At 38.8% G+C, this 22,461-nt stretch overlaps 1 protein-coding gene and 1 pseudogene across 4 annotated transcripts in view; both read left to right on the forward strand.

Annotated features, from left to right (window-relative positions):
- Positions 1-22,461, forward strand: part of STIM1 (stromal interaction molecule 1) — a 181,420-nt gene that overhangs the window by 65,544 nt on the left and 93,415 nt on the right. The gene's annotated exons all lie outside the window — the stretch shown is intronic.
- On the forward strand, positions 6,447-6,565 carry LOC111730412 (annotated as a pseudogene).

Genomic DNA, 22,461 nt, shown 5'->3' on the forward strand with positions numbered 1-22,461 from the left:
GTGAACAGCTTTAGGATTGGCTGGTTTTTGCTTATCTTCCCTTTGGGATTCCCTCATGCTATAGCTGAAGCTGTGTGCACTCGTTAGAGAGCATCATCCCAGTTGTGTTCCCTACAGAGTGGGAAGGGAAAAAACACTCCACCCACTGTAATTCTTTTTTTGTTACTTGTTTTCTGGGATCTTCATATCATTGCTGACAAGAGTGACTCATAGACTTCACTATGTAATTTTCTTGGTTGAGAGAACTTTTTCCTTAGCTCTAGAAGAAATTAATTAATAGTTATGAGTTGTGTATGGTTAAGGCACAGGTGTTTAGCAGCTTTACCCAGAACACAACAGTTACCTCTTCTAGCTGAGCCCAGACCTATTACTTTGGTTTGGTAAAACTCTGCAGCCACAGTGTGCCTAGCTATGTTAGGTACTGTAGGGGAATCTCTTGGAGTGAGAGGCTCGGAGTCCGGTTGGAGAGATAAGGCACTTACATGAACAGGAAAATGGTTTGAGACAGTTTTTAATAAAATGCAGAATCGAATAGTAGACATGTAAGTATTTCAATGTGGGGAATAGGTCATAATGGGATAGAAGATATAGTGGAAAGAGTGTGTGCCTTAAAACTATGGGCCACTGGCAAGTTAACTCTCTGAACTACCTTTATATGTAAAATGGGCATTGTAATAGCAGCCTCACAGGGTTGTGAGGATTAAATGAGGTAATGTGTCTAAAGCACCAGCCTAGTGACTGATACATGGTAGGCATTAAACCAATGATAGTTCTCTCCCTAGAGGAGCTAAGCCTGAGAGGTAGACTAGGATTTGGGGGAGAGGAAGAGGGGAAGAACAATGATGGGGAGAGAGGGGATGGGAAGGGGCAAGTCCCATATATGTCAGTCTGGTGCGAGTGGAGGGTACATAGAAGAAGCAATGAGAAGTGAAGCTAAAGTGATAGATGTTTGGACTTTATGTAAATGAGAGGTTATTATGGGGAGTGTTTTTAAGCCCTGTATACAGATGTGCATATATATATATGAAATCCCTTCTTATACTCTTTACTGTAGTATAGTAGCTAAGAGTTTGGACTCCAGAGCTAGACTGCCTGTCTCTAAATGCCACCACTTAGTTTACTTCTCTGTGCCTTAGTTTGTTTTCTTTTTTTTTTTTTTAAATTGTGGTAATGTTGGTTAATAACACAAGTTTTATGTGTGCAACATTATAATTCAGCATCCGTATACACTACATTGTGCTCACCACCAAAAGGCTAATGTCTGTCCGTCACCATTCAATTGACCCCTTTTACCCATTTCACCTCTATGAGGTTTTTTTTTTTGCTGTTTGTTTTATTTTAATATTACACATATGAGTAAAATCATATGGTATTTATTTTTTTCCATCTGACTTATTTCATTTAGCGTGATAGCCTCAAAGTCTATCTATGTTGTTGCAAGTGGCAAGTTTCATCACCTATGTTTTCTTTTTTATAGCTAATTAATATTCCATTTGTGCGTGCGTGTGCGTGCGCACGCACACACGTGTGTGTGTGTCTGTGTACCACATCTTCTTTATCCATTCATTTGTCAATGGACATTTAGGTTGTTTCTATATCTTGGCTATTGTAAATAATGCTGCAGTGTACGTAGGTTTGCATGTATCTTCAAATTAATGGTTTGTAATTTTTTTGATAAATACTCAGAATTGGAGTAGCTAGATCACATGGTAGTTCTATTCTTAATTTTTTGAGGATTCTCTATACTGTTTTCCATTGTACTAATTTACATTGCCACCAACAGTGTATGAGGATTCCCTTTTCTTCGCATCCTCTCCAACACTTGCTGTTTCCTATATTTTTGTCAAGATATCACCACAATGAAGTCTCCTTGTGGGTTCGACTTGCGTTTCCCTGATAATTATTAGTGCTTGTTGGCCATCTGTATGTCATGTTTGGAGAAATGTTTGTTTAGATCCCCATCTACTTTTTAATCAAGTTGTTGAGGTAGGCTTGTATTGCTATAAATTTCTCTCTTGGTATCAGTTTTGCTGTACCCCATATTTTGGTATATCATATTTTCACTTTTCTCCATGTATTTTTAAATTTGTTCTTTGATTTCCTCATTAACTCAATAATTGTTCAGTACCATGTTGTTTAATCTCCACATTTTTGTTATTTTTCCAGTTTTCTTCTTGTAATTGATATTTAGTTTCATGCCATTAGGTTAGAAAAGATGCTCGATATGATTTCAGTCTTCTTAAATCTATTGAGACTTGTTTTGTGTCCTAACATATGGCCTATCTTTGAGATTATTCTTTGTGCACTTGAAAAGACTGTGTATTCTGTTTCTTTTGGATGCAATGTTCTATATGTATTTATTAAGTCCATTTGGTCTAATATGTTATTTGAGGCCACTGTTTCCTTGTTTTTTTTTTTTTTATGCCTGCATAATTTATGTTGACATAAGTTGGGTGTTAAAGTCTCCTACTGTTATTGTGTTGCTGTCAGTTTCTCCCTGAGGTCTGTTAGTAGTTGCTTTATATATTTCGGTGTTCCTATTTGGGGTGCATATGTGTTGATAAATGTTATATCTTGGTGGATTATCCCCTTTATCATTATCTAATATCCATCTTTGTCTGTTGTCACCTTTTTTTAGCTTAAAGTCTGTTTTCTCTGATATAAGTATAGTTACACCTGCCCCTTTTTGGGTTACCGTTTGCTTGGAGTATCATTTTCCACTCCTTTATTTTGAGCCTATGTTTGCCTTTAGAGCTGAGATGAGTCTCTTGCAGGCAGCATATAGTTAGGTCTTATTTTTTAATCCATCCAGCCACTCTGATTGATGAGTTTATTCCATTTATATTTAGGGTAATTATTGTTATATGAGGGCTTACTACTGCCATATCATCTTTCATTTTCTATTTGTTCTCTATCTCCATTATTTACCCCGTGTTTCTGTCTGCCATTTTAGTTCAGTGCTTTTCTATGATTTTTTTTTCAGTTTTTTCTTCTTTATGTTTTGTGTCTCTAGATTTTTGTTTTGTAGTTACCATGTGGTTTGTATACAACATCTCATAGATAAAATCATTTTTTTTTTCAAATGAAGATGATAGCATCTTCATTTGCCTATACAGGTTCCATCCTTTTTCTCCTCTTTTATGTTTTTGTTGTCACATATTGCTCTTTTTTATGTTGAGAGTTCGTTACCCAATTGAAGTAGCTATAGTTATTTTTAGTATCTTTTCTTTAACATTTATACTTAAATTTAGTGATTAACATCCAATTCTGAAATAGCTTTACAATTTTCTGATTCTGTCTGTCCATTTATCCTAGTACTCAAGGTTTTCTGTAGAAAAGCTCCTTTCTTGTAAGGCAGGTCTAGTGGTGGTGAACTCCCTCAGCTTTTGTTTGTCAGAGAAAACCTTTATTTATCCTTTAAATCTGAAGGATAACTTTTCTGGATAGAATAGTTATAGCTGATGCTTTTCAATATTTTGAATATGTCATTCTACTCTCTCCTGGCCTATAGAGTTTCTGCTTAGAAATCTGCTGATAGCCTAATGGGGGTACTGTGTAGGCTACTGTTTTTTTTTTCCATTGTTAACTTTCAAATTCTCTGTTTATCATTGACTTTTGACAGTTTTAATATAATATGTCTTGAAAAAGGTCTTTTTGCATTGATATAATTAGGCGTTCTGTTAGATTTGTGGAGTTGTATATCCAGTTCTTTCTCCTGGCTTGGGAAATTCTTAGTTATTATTTCTTTAAATAAGCTTCTTCTCCCTTTTCCCACTCCTCCTTCTGGGATTCCCTTATCCTTACATTGATTTTTCTAATGGAGTTAGATAGTTCTCATAGAGTTTCTTCATTTTTTTGTAATCTTAGTTATGTTTCCTCTTTTACCATTTCTGATTTCTATCTTCGAGCTTGTTAATTCTCTCTTCTGTATGGTCTGCTCTGTTTACAATGCTTTCTAATGCATTTTTCATCTCATTTATTGAGTTCTTCATTCCAGGATTTCTGTTTTGGTTTTTTTTTTTCAGAGTCTCTGGTAAAGTTCATTAATTTATTTCTGAGCTCTCTGAACTCTGAATTTTCTTGAAGCACACTGAGTTTCTTCGTGACAGTTATTTGAATTCTCGATCGGTTATATTGAAGTCCTCTATGACTTTAAATTTACTTTCTGGAGAATTGTCTTTTTTTTTTTTTTGTGATATTGTTTTACTAGTAATTTTTCATGGCGCTTGATGAATTATTCCTCTGCTGGCACATTTGAAGTAGTGAACACTTTTCTGAGTTGCCTCTAGTTATGTTTGAGAACTAGCATTTTCCATTCTCCACTGCCTTTGCCAGTGGCATTGCTGGTGCCCTTGTTGCCACTGCTTGTGCGTCCAAGTTCACTGGTTCCTTGCTGCTTTCAGTGTCGCTGGGTCACAGGCCACTACTGTTCCTGGAACCTCCATTCTGGGGTGCTGCTGTGTTCCTTGGAGTCTCTGGTCTCAGATATTTCTGTGTTTCATAGAGCCTCTAGTCTTGGGAACTGTGCCTTAGTTTCTTGATCTGAAAAATAGAGATGTTAATAATGATACCTTGTAGGGTTGTTGTGAGGATGGATGTGATAACAAATAAAAAGTGCTTAGAATTGTACCTGATACATAGTGTTACATAAATGGTAGCTGCTATTGTTATTATTATGAAAATGAAACAAAACTTTTATGAAACCATGTATATCCTTACTGGTGAACTCTGATAATTAAAAAAAAAAAAGCTGATCCATTAACTGAGGGATTGACATCTGCATTTTGAAGACCTCTGCTATAGGTAATGAAGAATCATCAATATGGTGAGCAAGGTGAGGCCTACATAAAGTGACAGTAAACAACATCTGATTGGGAGGCACAGGATGAATTAGAGGGAGGAGAATTGGTAATGAGCTCTTGAGACAGGGTGTGTTCATGTTAAATTATCTAGTACATTTTTGGCATTTGAGGTAATTCCACATAGGGTTAGGCAATACAAGTGTAGGAATTCAGCAGACTTGTCAAAAAAACCTCAGTTCTGGTGAGGGAAATGTAACAGTACCACGTCAAACAGTGTTGTCATAGAAAAAGCATTGCTGCATTTTTTTTTTTTACACCTGGTATTCCTAGGTGGTTTCCCATCCAAGTACTAACCAGGCCTGAGCCTGCTTAGCTTCCGAAATCAGACGAGATCGGGCACCTTCAGGGTGGCATGGCCGTAGACTGCTGCATATTTTTTGAGTGGATAAATGTTGCCCAAATAAAATAGGATGATCATTGAGAACTGTAGGAGGCCAGAAGATCTCTTCAGAGGAGGCATTACATGGATTGGACTTAAAGGTAGTGTAGGATTTGCTCATCTGGGGGGACTACAAGGAGGTGAGAATGGATATAGTGTATGATTGAATTAGTAGCCAAACTTCAACCCAGTTTCTCTGTTTCAGACCAGTACTCCTTAAATGACCATGTAATATCTAGACTGCATGTGGCAATCTCATTATGTGGGCTGCACAAGTAGGCCTCATTTCCTGAGAAGAGTGGTCTGTAGTACTTGGGTAGCACATTTCCAGCTTCTTTTTCAGATTTCCAAATCCCATGAAGGCCAGCCTGAATTGGCAGCTACTCTCTTTCATTTGGATAGTGCTTCAAGGAAGGGCTTGAGGACCTACTCTCCTACCCTTCTTTCCAGTGCTGCCTGTTATATGTGCATAGGCTGGGCCTAGCTGGAACATGAGTTTGGTGACAGGTGGGGAGGGTGGCAGGGACTACTGGATTTTGGGCTTCCACTGAATGAACTGTGGTTTGGTACGAACTGTTTTTGTTGTTGTTGTTGTTGTTCCGTGTTTGTGCATCGTTAAAGGACTTTTGTCTTTATCTATGGCCAGCTCACAGTAAACCACTAAAGGTTGCATTTAACTGTACTGTTTCTCATTTTGGCTGGCTATTAATGCCATTAATGGTAATGTCCACCATTACAGAGTCTGTTGGACTTTACCTGGAACAGGAGCCCCAGAGGGATAATATCATTTTTGAAGGAACGAGGGCTATAGTATATTTCTTTTATCTCAAGGCAGCTGTTCTGCTAGGAACCCATAACTCTTTTGACTGCCCTTAGAGATCTCTCCAGTCCTGTTTGTGCAGGCTCAGCATCCTGGCATTCAGATGTTCCATATTCTCTAAGGCCAAGCCAGTAGCATCTTCTCTGGAAAGCCTTTTCCTTACCCTTAAGGGAGAATTAGTCCTCTCACTTTCACAGAACTTGGTAACATCCCTTGGTTGTAACTCTTTCCTTATATCCTGATTACCTGTCTTCTTCACTAGAGGGTTAGTTGTTGTTGTTTTTTTTCCTGGTAAAGCTATTGTGCTTTAATAGAAAAGAATTATTTACTGGTAAACATAGCTTTTTCCAAAAGAGCCACAGGCCAATTCAAGTTTCCCCCAAAAGTCTACGGCCATGCCACCCTGAACAAGCCTGATCTCGTCTGATCTTGGAAGCTAAGCAGGGTCAGGCCTAGTTAGTACTTGGATGGGAGACCACCTAGGAAGACCAGGTGTTAAAAAAACCAAAAAGTTCCCCCAAAAGATAAAAATAAAAAATCTTCTGGAATAGTTGGAAAGATATACCAGAGAATAAACACAAGTTTCCTTCATTCCTTCTCTTCATATATCTCCCATGGTTATATTAGTAAGACTTGAAGAAAATAAATTATTATTATATATGTATATGTGTGCGTGAACATATATATGAATGAAGTTCACATAAGCAGTAGAAGCAAATGAATTAGTCAAAAAATGGCGTCATCTTTTTTAAATTGTGTGGTTCTAGCACATAAATTGCATACAAAATAAACATCAATAATGAAGAACGAGTGAATGAATGAATGAGTTATTGGTGGATTTTCAGTACTTTTCCTTATTAGGAGTTCAGACCACAACTGAGTTGAGTTGATGGGTAAACCTCAGGCTGGGGCCAAATTTGTACAGACTTAAGATCTTAAGTCTTCTGTGCAGACTTAAGATCATATGAAATATTCTCCCCTCATAGGGTGTTTTCCCCTGGCCATTCCTTTTTCAACATGCCTCTCCTTTTCTTAATTGCCATTTAAAGATCTGTATGCTGAGAATGAGCTGAGCATATGGTGTCTAATGGATATGGTGTCTGATGGCAGCCAAGACTTTGTGGTTGATCAACTCACTAATTGAATCATTGACTTTGAGGCATCAAGCGGGGGAGCTTGAGTATATGTAAGCAGAGTTTAAGGGCTCTGTGTACCAGCATGGTGAAGGGTGGAGTGAGGAGTGAGAATGGGAATGATGGTAAGATGAAAAGAGAATGGTCAGAGAAATCTAGAGTTTTTAACTCTTCCTCAATACTATGTGTTGGATTTTTCCTTCTTTGTGATCTCGAGTCAATGTAGTCTAGTAGAAAGAGCAGAATTCAAAAGACTTGATTTTCTTCTGCCTCAAACTCATTGGGCCACCTAGGACAAGCCATCGCTGCTCTATTGGTCTCATTTTCCTCATTTGTCAAGTGGGATCGGAATTTCCGCTCTGCCCTTGACTGTCATGAAGATTGGTGAGATGTTGGATGAGAAAGCTCTGCAGAACAGAGGTGATGGTGCCCTGATCAGAGCAGGAGAAAAGTATAGTGACTCTGGTCGCTATCATCACGTCTTTTCTCACCAGAGTCTTCTTGTGTCTGGAGGAGTCAACTATTGTAGCCCAGTCCTTCATGCTTAAGTTCCTCTGATCTTTCTGTTCTTTCCAGCCTCTAGATAGTCACTCTTTATTATATATAATGTGAGTGACCTGGCAATGCCAGTCATCTCAGTAAGACCCTCCATTGCCTCTGACTTCCTTCTATCAGAGCACTTACTGGGCTGTTTTGCCATTGTCTTTTTCTTGGTGCTATTAAGAATATAGGCTTTAGAGTCAAGCTGCCTAGGTTTGAATTTTTACTTCTACAACTTATCGGCTGTGTGCTCTTAAGCAAGTTACTTAATCTCTCTGTGCCTTAGTTTCCTATCTGTAAAATGAGAATAACAATTATTGCCTCATTGAGTTACTATGAGAAGTAAATGAGGCAGTATATGTGGAAAGTTTAGAATAGTGTCTGGCATATAGTCAACATTCAAAAATATTATAAATTATTATAAATATTACTTAATGGTCTCTTGCCTGATTGGAACTCCTGTAGGCCAGGGACCATGTCTATTTCCTGACTGTATCTCTAGTACTTAGCATAGGGTTGGAACAGCAGGCACTTGTTAAGAATTTCTTAAATGAAATTTAAGTTTGAAAACTAAATCTGCCATATACATAAACTAACTTTATGACTGCCCAAGAGACTTATCTTTTTTAAGCTTCAGTTTCCATATCCGTTAAATGAGAATCATAATTTTGACTTGTGGGGCTGACATGAGAATTGAATACATATGAAATTCTACGTGTTATATAAATGTAGTTCTCTTCATTCCTGCCAGCTGTGTGACAAGTGAGGGCCAAGCAATCGGCTCATTGCTATAGTACCCCACAGTGGCCTGCTGAACTCTGAGTTGCTTTTGAGGTGCTGTTTTTCTGGACATTTAGGCCTAGGACTGAAGAAAGAAGCAGTATCTCGGGCTTTCCTTAAGCATTTCTAGCCTTTTCTATCTGCCTGCCCTGCTTGTTCTTCCTTAGATTCTAAGTTCCTAGAATAGCCAGAATATTTTTCTGACTTTTAGTTTTCCGAAGTGTCTTAATCAACCAGAGCACTTTTGTTTTGGCTCCTTTAAGCTTGCTCTGTTTGGACCTTGTCATTCCTCATTAGCCATTAGTATATCCTGCTTATTTTTAGCTTCCTGACCTATTATACTTTTTCCAAGGCCAAAACAGCATCCGCATCATGTGAGGTAAATCACTTTATCTGGTTGACTTTAACTAGTGGGATGCACATTGGCCTATAAGGTAGAAGACTTGAATTCTAGTGTTGGCTCTGCCATTGTCTAGCTGTATTACCTTGGGCAAGGCTCTTTCCCTCTCTGGATCTCAGGTGTCTCATCATTAAAATGAAGGATTCGAACCAAGTAAGTAGTTGCTAAGGGTCCTTAAATTCTGAGTGTGAGTTTGGACAAGTCATTTTTTGGGGCGATGGGGGTTGATATTTAGCTTCCTCATCTGTAAAGTTAAGAAGGTTAGACTGAATAATTTATAAGTCTCTTCTAGGCCTGAATATTTTCTCCTTGTCCTTTCCCCACTTCTTTTGTCTTGTATTGCTTTCTGGAACATTTCTGTGACAGTTAACAGCTGTGGACAGGAAACTCTTGAACACTTCTGACTTGGCAAAGGTTGCTGCTCCCTCTGAACCTCATCCCAGCCCATTTCCTGTGTTTACAGCGTTTGGGTTTTTCATTTAGTGACAGGCCTGACAGGTCATACTCCAGTCCTCTCTCCATGGCCTGGTGCAGGATAGACCAAACTGAGCACCAATTACAGAGTTAGGAGACAGAGTTTCAGCCTCCACTTAGGCAAGTGGCCTTGCCTCTTCAAGTTAAATGTCTTCATCTATAAAACCAGAGAGTTTAACTAGTTGAGTCTTTCTGGCTTTGATAGTATAGTATAAGACTATTTGCCTCCCTTTTGTTTCCCCTGAGGGACCTCTGTTTACCCTGTTTCTTCCACATACTCCACTGTGGAAGGAACTCAGGGGAGCTCCCTTTCCATACCCTATATGGGAAAAAATAAGAGGAAGAAAGGAAGCCCAACAGCTATCTCGGGCTTAGATTGGCAGCAGAGAGGGGTGGGGATTTGAGGTCGGAATCTGATGTGATCGAATTGCCCAATAAGTCAAGTGTATAGTTGGTAACCAGGTGGACATCAGTTTACATTTATTCTTTATTTTTAATTAAAAAATTAAAAAAATTTTTTTCAATTATAGTTGACTATAGTCTTCCCATCTTGACCAGAAACATTTCCTCCTCCTCTTTTTCTTCCTCTTCTCCTTCTCCGATTCCTCCTTTTTCTCCTTCCCTTTTCCCTTCCTCTTCCTTTCTCCTTCCCCTTCCCCTTCCTCCTCTTCCACATTTATTCTTATCAAGACTCTGGAAACGGACAATATCCCAGTTCCAGCCATACTTTCACCATTTCTGTGGCTTGAGCAAGTTACTTAGTGTATCTCGGCCTCAGTTTCCTCCTCTTATGTTAGGGATAATAAAAGTATTGGCTTCACAAAGCTGTAGAAGAGACAATGTATGTAGAAGTCCCAGCATAGTTCTTGATATGTTTATCCTTAATTCTATTCTTGTAGAGATAGCAGGAGAACCCTCAAGTCTGATTCCAGAGGAGCTAATAGGCCAGCTGGGGACAGAATTCAGTTATGGTTAGAAGAGTCCTTATGAAGTGGTTGGTTAGAAGAGTCCTTATGAAGTGGTTGGTCAGTTATGGTTAGAAGAGTCCTTATGAAGTGGTTAACCAGATTTGGTGCAGTCCTCTGACCTGAGAGGGGCGACTCACAGGGCTTGGAGTGGTTAGTGAAGGTTTTCAGGTGGAAATAGGACTTTCCTTGAAAGATCAACAAGTCTTAAACATGAGGAACTGGAGGAGAGCCATTCTAGATACCCACCTACACTTTGTCAAGCTCTGGTGCTTTGTGTAGGTCACTTTCACATACATCTCCTCCTTCTCTCTTCACCTAGGTAGTTATTATCCAAGGAATTTATCTTTTTTTTCTTCTGAAAATTTTAAGAGAAAACAATTTTAAGACAAGGGGAAAATACAACATTTATTCAGAACAAATTAGTTTTACTTTAATCGGTGGGCTGGGTAGTTTGCTTGTGTAATCTTAAGTACTTAGAAAGTTGTATTATTATGCCTTATTTTACAGATAGATGAAGAAATAGTGCCTTGAAAAAGTTAAGCAACTTTTTCATCTCAATTTAATAACTTATAATGACAAATCAAAGGAGCCCTAAATGGAATACAGCTTAAGCCAGTTTAGAAGATATGTATCGTTTAACATTTGTGTTTATTTGCCCTATATCTGTAATCTGTAACAGCGAGAGTCTTTCTGTGCTTATCTTCCAGAGATGGCGATCTTATTCCTGGCTCTTACCTATACTTACCTCTTGCTGTTAGCAGTAATTCCCAATTCTCTAGATCTTAAGTTCTACCTTCGACTTCAATTCTACCTTCCTACCCAACCTTAAATCCCTTAATTCTTTTCTCAGATATTTACCTAGCACCTAGTATATGCCAGACTAGAGATGGATGCAAATACCAGTTCATACTTGGATCTTTCAATGTAGTGTGTAGACAATTACAACAGAAACAACTTGATAGTAATTAAATATTTACTATGTGCTGTGCTCTATTTGAAGTATTTTACATGTATTCATTCATTTCATTCTTACAACTCTATAAGGTAGGTACTGTTTTCTCCTTAAAGAGAATGAAATAGAGGCGTAGAGAGGTTATATAATTGGTTTAAGATGTGATAGAAGCACAGGGACTATGAGAGCATAGAAGAGGGGCCTCAAATCTAATTCTAGGAGTCAGTGTAGAGACTTCCTGGAGGAATTAGAAAAAGCCGTAGTAGAATCTTGAAACTCAAGTAGGAATTAGTCAGATGTAGAATGGGGGAAGGATACTGCAGGCAGAGGAAGCATCGTGTACCAAGCCACAAAGTAAGCCTTGCGTATTTATGAAATTGAAACTAATTTAGTGTGGTGGGAGTGTAGGGTATATGTGAGTGAGTGGCATGGGGTAAGGCTAGAGAACTTGGTAGGGATCACCTCTTGAAAATCCTTGTATGCTTTGCTATATTATATTGATTATACAGGCCAATGGTTCCCAATCTAGGGGATTTGAAGCCTTGAAAGGGGTCTTTGAAGGGTGTCTCATGAATCCATATCATTTCCTCAATCATTTTTTAATCAGTGGATACTAAAAGTACAACTATTATTACATGGAGCTTTTTTGAATTCCTCATTGAAGCAAGTTAGGAATCACTGTTATAGGACTTTAGGAGCTCTGCAAAGGATTTTTATTTTTATTTTTTTTAATTAAAACTTTTTGTTGAGATGATTATAAATTTACATGCAGTCTTAAGAATTAATACAGAAAGATCACTAGGAAATTGTGCAAAGTTTCCCCCACAGTAACATTTTGAAAAACTGTAGTAGACTATCACAACCAGAATATTGACATTGACAAAATCCATCAATCTTGTTAGGATTTCCTCAGTCTTACTTATACTCTTGTGTGTATAAGTTGCCCTTTTATAACTATACCCTTCCCTTCTGTTCCCTTCCCTGTCCTTAACATTTCTAAAATTTCATTCTTTCAAAAATGTTATATAAATGGAATCATAGAACATGTAACTTTTTGGAATTGACTTTTTTTTGCTCATCATAATTCCCTAGAAATTCATCTAAGTAGTTAATGTGTATCATTACTTGTTCCTTTTTATTGCTAAGTAGTATATAAGTATCAGAGTTTATAAGTATATAAGTATCAGAGTTTATAAGTATATAAGTATCAGAGTTTAATCATTTACCTGTTGGATGGACCTATGGACTGATTCCAGTTTTTAACTATTATACATAAAGCTTCTATGAACTTTTGTGTACAGGCTTTTGTGTGAACCTGTGAAGGATTTTATTCAGGAGGATGCTCTAGTCAGATTAGAATTTTAGAAAAATTATATTGACTGCTTTGATTGAAGATGAGCTTGAGAGAAACTAGAGCAGAGACAGGGAAGGTCAGTGAGGAAGTCAATTATAGTAACCAGGCAAGATATACTGAGACCTGAACTCAGTTCTCTGTGAGCTGGAATATGCTTTGGCATAGGGGCCTTTACTCAGAAATTACATCACACTTGTGTAGATGAGGGAGCAGGGAGGGGGAGCCTGGGCTGTAAGGAGGCTCAGGCACACTTTATTCTGGATAGTCAGTCTGCATTCAGGGGAGATGCTCTGCTACCTTAGCTGAGAACTGCATTAAGTAAGGAAGGGTGCCAACCTAGTTCTTAGAATGATCATCCTGACTGCAAGGTTTTCCAGTAGATATTCCTGGTTATCTTCTCTCAAGAAAAGAAGAAGAGGGGCCAGTTGTGTTCCTTGTATTGTTTGAGTGGAGGCGTATGTGGGACAGAAAGATGATAAGAAGCTCTCTTGTATTTCTGGTCTCTTTTGGAGCCTAGGAATGTGTTCTCTGGTCAGCCAGCCAGCAATGGGCCTGGGAGGCTTGAGGATGACCTCTTATTGCTATAGAAACTGGAATTCACATTGTTTTTACCCCACGTAGTGGTGTGCCTGGCTCCTCAGTGTTTATATCTTCAAGGCATTTATCGCTGTGCTCTTGGGGCTGCTGTGATTAGGACTGATTGTTGGGAGCCAGCCCTGTTTCTAAGTCCAGAAGGGTATAATTCTAGAGGGTCCACTAATGGGTTGGGCACCTTCTCTGGGCACTGCGCAAAGTCCCTGTCTGAGCAAGGCCTTGGGTCCCCACGCCAACACTTTTAGGAAACTTTTCCCAGCAGAAAGCTGTTTTGAGTTATCTATAATTATTTTTTTGGCCATCTCAGACCCTGACAAAGTGCTGGCCAGAACACAAGAATGTTTGGATCAGGACCCAGGTCAGAGAATTTGGGGTAGCTTTTGAACAAGTGTGTGTTGATTTAATATCTCTGGGGCTGTCATACTTCTTGGGACAGGCACCTTTAGAACATAAAGACCTGTAGTGCATGGGACCCCAAAGCTGAGAAAGCAAATCTTCAAAATCTATAAGCAGCTTTCAGTTGTCCCTTGACCAGGTATTGTGTTGCCCAGCACTGAGCCAGACATGAGAATGCCAGAAAAATCAGCCTCCTCTTTCTGTAGTTGGGAAGATTAGACTTACAGGAAAAGCAAAGAATAGAAAACTGAACAACTAACTTTTTTTTTTTTTTAAATAAGGGCTTTACTGTTTTTCACAGGACTTTACTAATTTTTCATATAAGAAAATTAATCCTTAGGAGTAGTCAGGGTATAGGAAAGTTGGAATTCAAAGACCCACATCTACTACTTCTGCAGTTCAGCACATATTTTAATAATCGGGAGGTAGGGGTAGAGGGGACCGGGGGGGCCGAGAAATAAGTCTTACTTTGTATTCTCAGTGTCTTTGGCTAGTTCAACTAGCTAGTTCAATGTTCAGCAAATAGCTGTATGAAAGTCATAAACGAGTGTTGACATGGTAGCATGTGAACACTGAACTGGGGGTCAGACATTTTTAATTCAGTCAGAAAGGTTCTAGAAGTAAAAGAGCAGGCAATTTGGCTTTTAAGCAGATGGACAAGAATTCAAAGCCCTGCAGGAGACCCAGGAGGAGGCACAGGGAGTTAGAACAGTTAGAAGACCCCTGATCCAGAGGCCTGAGTTTTTGAGGTCATAGCCTGCTTGGTGGGGACTGTCTTTAGGCATTAGCCATCTTCTTCTGGAAGGAGGCTTCTCATGAGATCAAAGTTTGAAGAAAAGAAAACTAAAGGAAGGAAGAAGGTAGAAATAGGGCACAAGAGGAGTAGCTGAGTGTTCCCTCCCTGACTCCAGGGGAGGGCCGGAGATTTCATTTCTTCTACTAGATGATTAGGTTCATATGCTTAAACAGAAGCATATTCCTTCGCTCTTTGGGTTCCTCCTGGCAGAGTGTAGCAGAGACTCAGTATTCCTTCTCTAGTGTCTTTTTAACTTTGTTTCTAAGCCCTAATGAAGAAGGGGCCTTTGGCAAGTGCTGAACACCGAAGAAGTTGAGGCAAACCAGGAAGTTCTATTTTACCCTGCTTAGGGAATGGCACAAGCCCAGTTAGGACTTATGTGTTTGTTCTTAATAGACAAAAAGTACCTGTTGGAACCTGCCCATATTTGTTGGCCTTGGAGAGTAAGAATTAGCAGTTCTAGGGAGCTCTCTTATAGAGGGTCATCTGGATCACCCAGCTGTAGCCTTACTACAGGACATAGGATAAGAAGTTAGTGTGGCTTCTAATCTGGTTTTGCCACTATTTTGCTACCCAGCCTAGGGCAAAACCGCCTCATTTGATGGCCTGCGTTACCTTCTCCAGTTGTAAAGTGAGCAGTGACCCTAGATGCCCTCCAAAGCCCTTCCAACTCTGCCATTTAGAATCTGAGTACAGTGAGGGATCTCAATATCCATTACTCCCACTCTATGCCTGGAGCTTTTGCAAGATTGGTAAAAAGAACCCTCTGACTTTGGGTCCTTTAATAAATTAAACTGTGTGAAATGCTGTGCTCCTTGCTCTTGGGCTGCTTTGCTTGTGTCGCTTTCCCTTCTGCCCTCACTGTCTTCTCTCTTTTGTTCAAACCATGATCTCTTCTGCTACTCTGGTCTCTTGCTCCTTGCTACATTCTACTTTGTGTCTTTGGAATTCAAATACTATGCTCATTCTAGTACTTTTTGTGAAGGATTGTATTCTTTATCTGTGTTTGAATTAATTTGCTCTTTTATGCAAAAAGTTCTGGGCATTCTTTTGTTCATTCAACAAATGTTTATTGAAGCCTGATGGTTGTGCTAGGGACTTTGCTAGGTGCTAGGTGTTGGCTAGAAGCCTGGATTCATCCATAAAGAAAACAGCCATGTTTTTTTTTTTTGCTACTATGAAGCTTACAGTTTAGTGGAGAAGACAGACATTAAGTGTATTATCACACAAATAATTACTATTGTGAAAAGTGTTATAAAAGAAAAATATAGGGTGCTTTAGAGAATGTATAATGTGAACCTAAACCAGTTTGGGAGGGAAGATGAGTTAAGGAAGTTTCTTTGAAGAAAAAGAATTTAAATTGAGACCAGCAGCTTGAGTCAGATTTTTCAGGTCAGGAAGGAATAAAGAGCTTTCTACATAAAAGGAATTCTAGGTGGTTTTCAACCTGGGCTGTACGTTAGCATCACCAAGTATAAGAGAGCATATGAAGCAACTGGACTGGTGCTTTGTACTGGTGCTTACTATTGGGAATATAAAGCAATACAGCTACTTTAGAAAACAGTTTGACACTTAAAAAGTTAAACATACCCCTATCATATAACCTAGCAGTTCCACTCCTAGCGGAACTCAGGATAAAATTGAGAACTCATTTTCACTCAAGAAAAATGAAAATACTTTTCCACACAAAGACTTGTACATGAATTTTTACAGCACTTTATCTGTAATAGCTGAACACTGATGAATAGATAAACAAATTGTGGTATATCCATTCAGTGGACTACTACTCGGTGATAAAATGGAGGAAACTACTGATGCATACGACAACATGGTTGAATCTCAAATCATGCTGAGCAAAAGAAGCCAGACACAAAAGAGAACATACTGATGATTACAGTTATTTGAAGTCTTAGAACACACAAAATTGATTTATAATGATAGAAATCAGATCAGTGGTTGTATGGGGAGGGAGCTTGGAGTCGGCAGTGAAGGGCCAGGTGGGAACAATTTGGAATGATGAAAACGTTCTATATTTTGTTGAGGTGGTGGTTATATAAGTGCATACATTTGTCAAACACATTGAACTATACACTTAAAACGGGAGCATTTTATTGTATGCAACTATACTTTAAAAAATATCCATGCTCCATTTTTTTAAATGTCAAGAATAGGCAGAACTTATCTATGGTAATAAAAGGCAGAATAGTGGTTACCAGTACAGAGAGAGGGAGTAACAGTCACGTTGTATTGATTGGAAAGGGGCAAGAGGGAGGGATTCTTCCTGGAGTGTTGGGAAGACAGACATTAAGTATCTTGATTTTGGTGATGGTTACATGGATATATACATATGTAAAAGTTAATTGATCCAAAAAACTTAATTGACCCTATGTTTATTTATGTGCTTTACCATATGTTTGTTTATCTCAATTAAAGAAAAAGCAAAAAGCAATCCTCCCTTCCCCCACCCAAACCCATACCTAGGTCCCATTCATAGAGATACTGATTGAATCAGTCTGGGCTGAGGCCTGGGCAGCAGCAGTTTAAGAGCTCCCTGGATGAGTCAAATATGTAGCCAGAGTTGAGAACCTCATACTGTGTGCAAAGGGGGGAAGAAACTTGGTACATCAGAGAAGGATCATGTGAAGCTGAAGGGGTTGCTGGACATGACACCAGTAAGGTGGCAGGTGGCACATCATTCTAAGAAATCTGAACTTTGTCTTAAGACAAATGAGAAGCTTTTGAAGGCCTTTAAAAAGTAGGGAGATGATTTGCTCAGAGATTCATCTGGTATGTACCAGCACTTCTTATAGCTAGCATTCCTGCTGGGCTTTCTCAGGGTAAGGGTAGATTCTTATCCCATCAAAAGTCACTGCAGAGCTTGCCTAGTCCTGGTTTGGCGGGCATTAGTGGCAGGGGTTAGTGGCAGAGGGGCGGGGGTTGGGAGAGGAAACAGGAGAAATTATTTCACAGATGAGGCTTCTGTTGGTAAAATTTAGCAGTTTCCAGATTCCCTTCAGGTTCCAGCCAAACACTGGAGAACCAGTGCCCTTCTCTGGTTCTACCCCTAATTTGTGCCTTCTTCTCTGACTGCTGTTTCTCCCACTTCATTCCCTTTGGGCTGTGTCTCACATGAGACAACCCATTATCAAGCTCAACTGCAGTGGCTCTCTGCTTTGCATGCATAAAGGTATGTGTTCTCTAGGGGGCGAGTTACTGTTCAGTGATGAGAAATAAAAGTGGCTGGGAGAGAAGAGGTATTAGGTAGATGGTGGATATTGGTGGTGGGAATAGATGGGTTGTACTCAAGAATTCTCTTGCCTTTTGGGGAGATACAGTTTGTTATGAATCCATTCTTTTGTGCATTCATTCATTCAGCCAGCATTTGCTGATTTCATGCTTGACAGGGCGAATGTTGGTGGTGTTGCCATACTGAGTGGGCCCTGGGGGGACAGAGTGAGTCAAACTTGCCCTTTTCTGGATGTGGCATGTGAGCAGCTCAGAGCATGAGAATTAATATAACAGAGTTATGTACAAAGTGCTTTGGAGCATCCAACAGTAAATAATTAACTCTGCCTGGAGAAAGGAGAGGCAATTTGGGTAGGAGGGAAAGGTCTTTGTGGTTTTATCTGCCAGTGGTTAACAAAGTGTGTTCTGCAGACCATTGGGGGCCACCAAAATCTTTTTTGGGATCCGGAAGGTCAAAGCCATTTTAATAGTGTTCAGATGTGATTTGCTTTATTTTTGCACTGATGGTGCAAAAGCAATTAGGTGAAACAGCTGACACCTTAAAAGGAATCAAAGCAGTGGCATAAAACTGTACTAATAATTGTTGTATTTCTTACCTCCAAGGACTCTCAGTTTTTAAAAAGTTTTTAAATAAAGAACTAAAAATTTATTAATTTGATTAAATTATGTCCCATAAATACATGTTTCTTTAGTATTCTGTGTGATGAAACAAGAAGTTATGCATAAAGCACTTCTGCTGCTGAACAAGTTTGATGTGTATCTCAAGGAAAAACACTTGCGTGATTGAATTATAGGCTAAAGTACCTCCTTTTTTTCTGGGAACACTATTTTTACTTAAAGTACAACCAACAGACAAACTCTGGTTACTCAGACTTATGTATTTGGCAGACATTTTCTTGAAAATGAATCAAGCAAGTCTGCTACTTTAAGGAAAAGAACTGGTAGTATTTGTTGCTGATGATAAAATTTCTGCTTTTAATTGAAAATTAGAATTTTGGAAAATGTGTATCTGCCACTGGGAGCTTGATGGCTTCCCCAGATTTAAATCTTTTCTGAGGAAATCAGTGGTGATATTAATAATTACAATTATTTTGGTGGTGTTTAAATGAAATGTGTCAAATTTGGAAGCTCTGCCTAACTCATTAAATCAGAAGTTTCGAAATGACTAGTGCATGATGTTACAAAATCATGCATAGATACCTTTCAAAGTGCAAGATAGACCAGCGGATTTTAATGTAATAAGAGTACAGAAAGTTCATCCATATAGTTTCAGATTTCACACTGTAGCAAACCTTTAATAAACCTAGTACTTGTTGAGTTTTGGTGTGGTATCAGAGAAAAATGTCCACAGTTATCTGAAAGGTTATTAAAATACTCTTGCCTTTTCCAACTGCATTTCTATATTTTGATCTTCAATCAAAACAACACATTGAATGTGGAAACAGATATAAGACTACAGCTGCCTTCTATTAAGCCAGACATAAAAGATTTGAAAAAATATAAAATAATCTCACCCTTCTCATGATTTTTTTCTAGAAAACAATTATTTTCATAAAACACATTCTTTATATTAACCCATAGGAAATGTATTGTTTTAAGATTAATTTCTAAATATTAGAATTTGTGTTTCAATTTCTGATGTGGTAAATCTCCAACTGTTTTGAGATTTAAAATTTTTAAGTGTATAAAGGGGTCCTGAGGCCAAAAAATTATAAAACCTGGCCCTATGTTATTCTCTCTACTTAAAACTATTCTCTTTTCTGCCTAGAGAATCCCACACATAATTGTTGGTATTTAGTTATTTATTCATAAAACATTTACTGACCATCTATCAAGAACTGGCTTTTGCTTGCTTTTGGGGACCGGGTCCCAAGCCCTTAAGGAACTCATAGTCTGATGGGGAAGACAAATTAAACAGGCAACTGCAACACAGTATGATAAATGTTACCAATGATAGACTCATACTTAAATGTAGTGGGAGTCACATTCACTTGCCAGTGTACCTGGAACATATGACTGATCAATCTGATTGGACTGCAGCTTCTATATTTGATTCTTCATGGTCTACAGGGAAAGTGGCTCAAGTTAAAAAATGAGAACTATTCACTTGCTGCTCTAGGAGGAAAGAAGGAAACTACAAATATATTGAATGTTGGCTTTATGCAGGTCCTCTGCTAGGTGTTTTAACAAATGTCTTATTTCACAAAAAAACCCATGCCGCAGAGATAATTATCCTCATTTTGCAAATGAGATATTGGAGGCTGAGATAAGTTAAACCACTTGTCCAATATCATATGGTTGTAACTGATGAAGCTAAGGTTTTGACATATGTGTTCTGACTCCAAGTCCAGGGCTCTTTCCTTGTGATAGTAATGTATTGCTAAATGGGTGGATCTAAGGTATTTCCAGATGGCTCTGGGAAACTTTGCCAGATTAGAATGTATAAAAGAAGGTAAGAAAGTCTCATGAGTGGGAAGGAGGGAGAGGAGGAGGGTAGAGGCAGGAGAAGAGAGAGAGAGAGATAGTAAACAATTTAGGATTTATGAGCCATATAGTCTCTGCTTTTGGAGACAGGGTCCCAAGCCCTTAAGCAGGGTCCCAAGCCCTTAAAGAAGTTTATTTGTGAATTTTGGCTGACATGTTTTTTTCTGGACAGGATTCTATAGCCATATGGGACATCAAGATTTTATACTCTCTTATCCCCAATCCCTTTAATCCTTCTCTATGCCAGATGATGCCAGCAGCAAAGGTCACCTGTCTGTTTGGTCAGGTTACAAATCAGAGCCTGATGTCTGAAGGCTAAACTTCTTGGACCTACCATAGGCTTTTGGGAAAAGGGCTGGCTGACCTCAGGCCAATGATGCCTAGATAAGATCTGATTCATCTCTTTATGCCCTGTGATCATTACAGAGCCTGACATATGAAGAACAGTCAGTAAGTGATGTTCAAATGGGCACAGCATATGCTGATCAAAAAACTTTTATTGGTAATTATATGTGCCTTTGCTTAATACAAAAACAGGAATAAGGGAGGGAAGGTGTTATGTTGGTTGTGTTAATACCAATGTTGTGTGCTTCATCTATGAACTAGTTATTACTTATTGCTTTATTGCAATTTGTTGTGTTTTTTGTTTTTTGGATCGGTAGTTCATGGATAAGAGTCCATGAAGGAACCAATCATGCCAAGAGCTCTTCTTGGTGAGGAAGTTAAGAAACAATGCCCTAATCTTTGGCTACATTCTGTTCTTTCCCTCAGTACTCGCCACACCTCTACCCCACCCTCTACTTCCCACTCTGACTTGGCAGGACAGATGTAGAGGAACATAAGGTTATGTGTAGATATTTCTTTTGTATACAAATTATTCATCTTAATTCTTTTATAAAGTCATTTCCTCAGTGCGCTTCTTACCAGTATTACCATTTGCGGCTTCTAGAATATGAAACCAACCTAAAGATATCTGGTCACCTTGGCATAAAGGCATTCAGGTGAGGTGCTGGCCAGGGAGTCAGCCAACCTGGGCTCTCATTGTAGCTCTTCAGCTGCCTTTGACTTTGGGTACATCAGTTAACATCTGTGGACTTCAATATCCAACATATTTTTCTTGAGTCACATCGGAGTCATTTAAAAAAAATTGTATTTATATCCCTTTCTCATTTTGAAAAGGATTTGAGCAACTAGCAAGTGATAGAGAAGTGACCTGTCTTGTCCAGTCACTGTCTAACCAGCAGACACATAAATGATTAAATGGATTAGAGTGTTTCACGTCTTTGATCAGTGCCTTCTAGGAGGCTTCAAAGCAGCAGCCTCTTTACCCTGTCTTTGCTCTTTCTCCTGTGACAGGGAAGGCAAGATCTTTCTTCTATCTTCTTTAGGGGTGAGCTGAAGAATATTTTGCCTAGAAAGTAGTTATCAAGATCAGGGTCAAAAGGAAAGAGGAATTTTAGAATCTGGGAATTAGAAGAAATACTAGAAACAGCAGTTAAAATTTCTTTTTCAAATAATGAACTTGAGACCTGGAGAAGGGAAGTGACCTCCCTGGAGTCACATGGTAGAGCTGAGATGAGGTTCCAGACTCTTTCTGCTGTATTCATGGATCAGACTAGGTGTTTTTCAGTTTTGTAAGAAAAGATTAGGTGTCATGGAAGAACTAGGGTAGCCTAGGCTCTTGTGCTGATTTTACTTCTGCATGACTGACTGTGTATGATAGTGGGCAGAGGGAGCCGCACACCAGACTTCCCAAGGAGTTGTGTCAGATGAGCTCAGTACCTTAGATGTCTAATAGACATTTGCTAAATGTGACTGTGGGAAGGCATATGATGTGAAGGGTTTCCCCATTTAGCCTGGGGCTGGCATTATATGTCCCAGAAATGACAAAGTGAACAAAAAGGAAAACTACATATTATTCTGGTATTGGAATGAATGGGCTGTTTTCCTGTTTCTAGAAAGGTTGTATTAATTTACATTTGTTTATTGACTGATTAAAAAGAATATTTCGCTTGAATGTGTATTTCCTTGATTATTAGTGAGGCTAAACTCTTTCCTATGTTCTCTGGCTATTTCTATTTTCTCTTGTATTTTTTTCTTGCATTACTTATTCATGTTCTTTGCCTAGATCCCAGTGTATTTCTAGTCCTATGCTTAACATCCCTGCAAGGGAACTATTAGAATGATAAGGTATTATAACTAAATGGGAGAGCTCAGGATATCCTTGGGGAAGGCAGTTAAAGGATAGACGAAACACTTTTCTTACTGTATCAATAGCCAGTC

Source organism: Pteropus vampyrus, unplaced genomic scaffold (assembly GCF_000151845.1).
Source record: "Pteropus vampyrus isolate Shadow unplaced genomic scaffold, Pvam_2.0 Scaffold311, whole genome shotgun sequence".
Taxonomy (NCBI): Eukaryota; Metazoa; Chordata; class Mammalia; order Chiroptera; family Pteropodidae; genus Pteropus; species Pteropus vampyrus.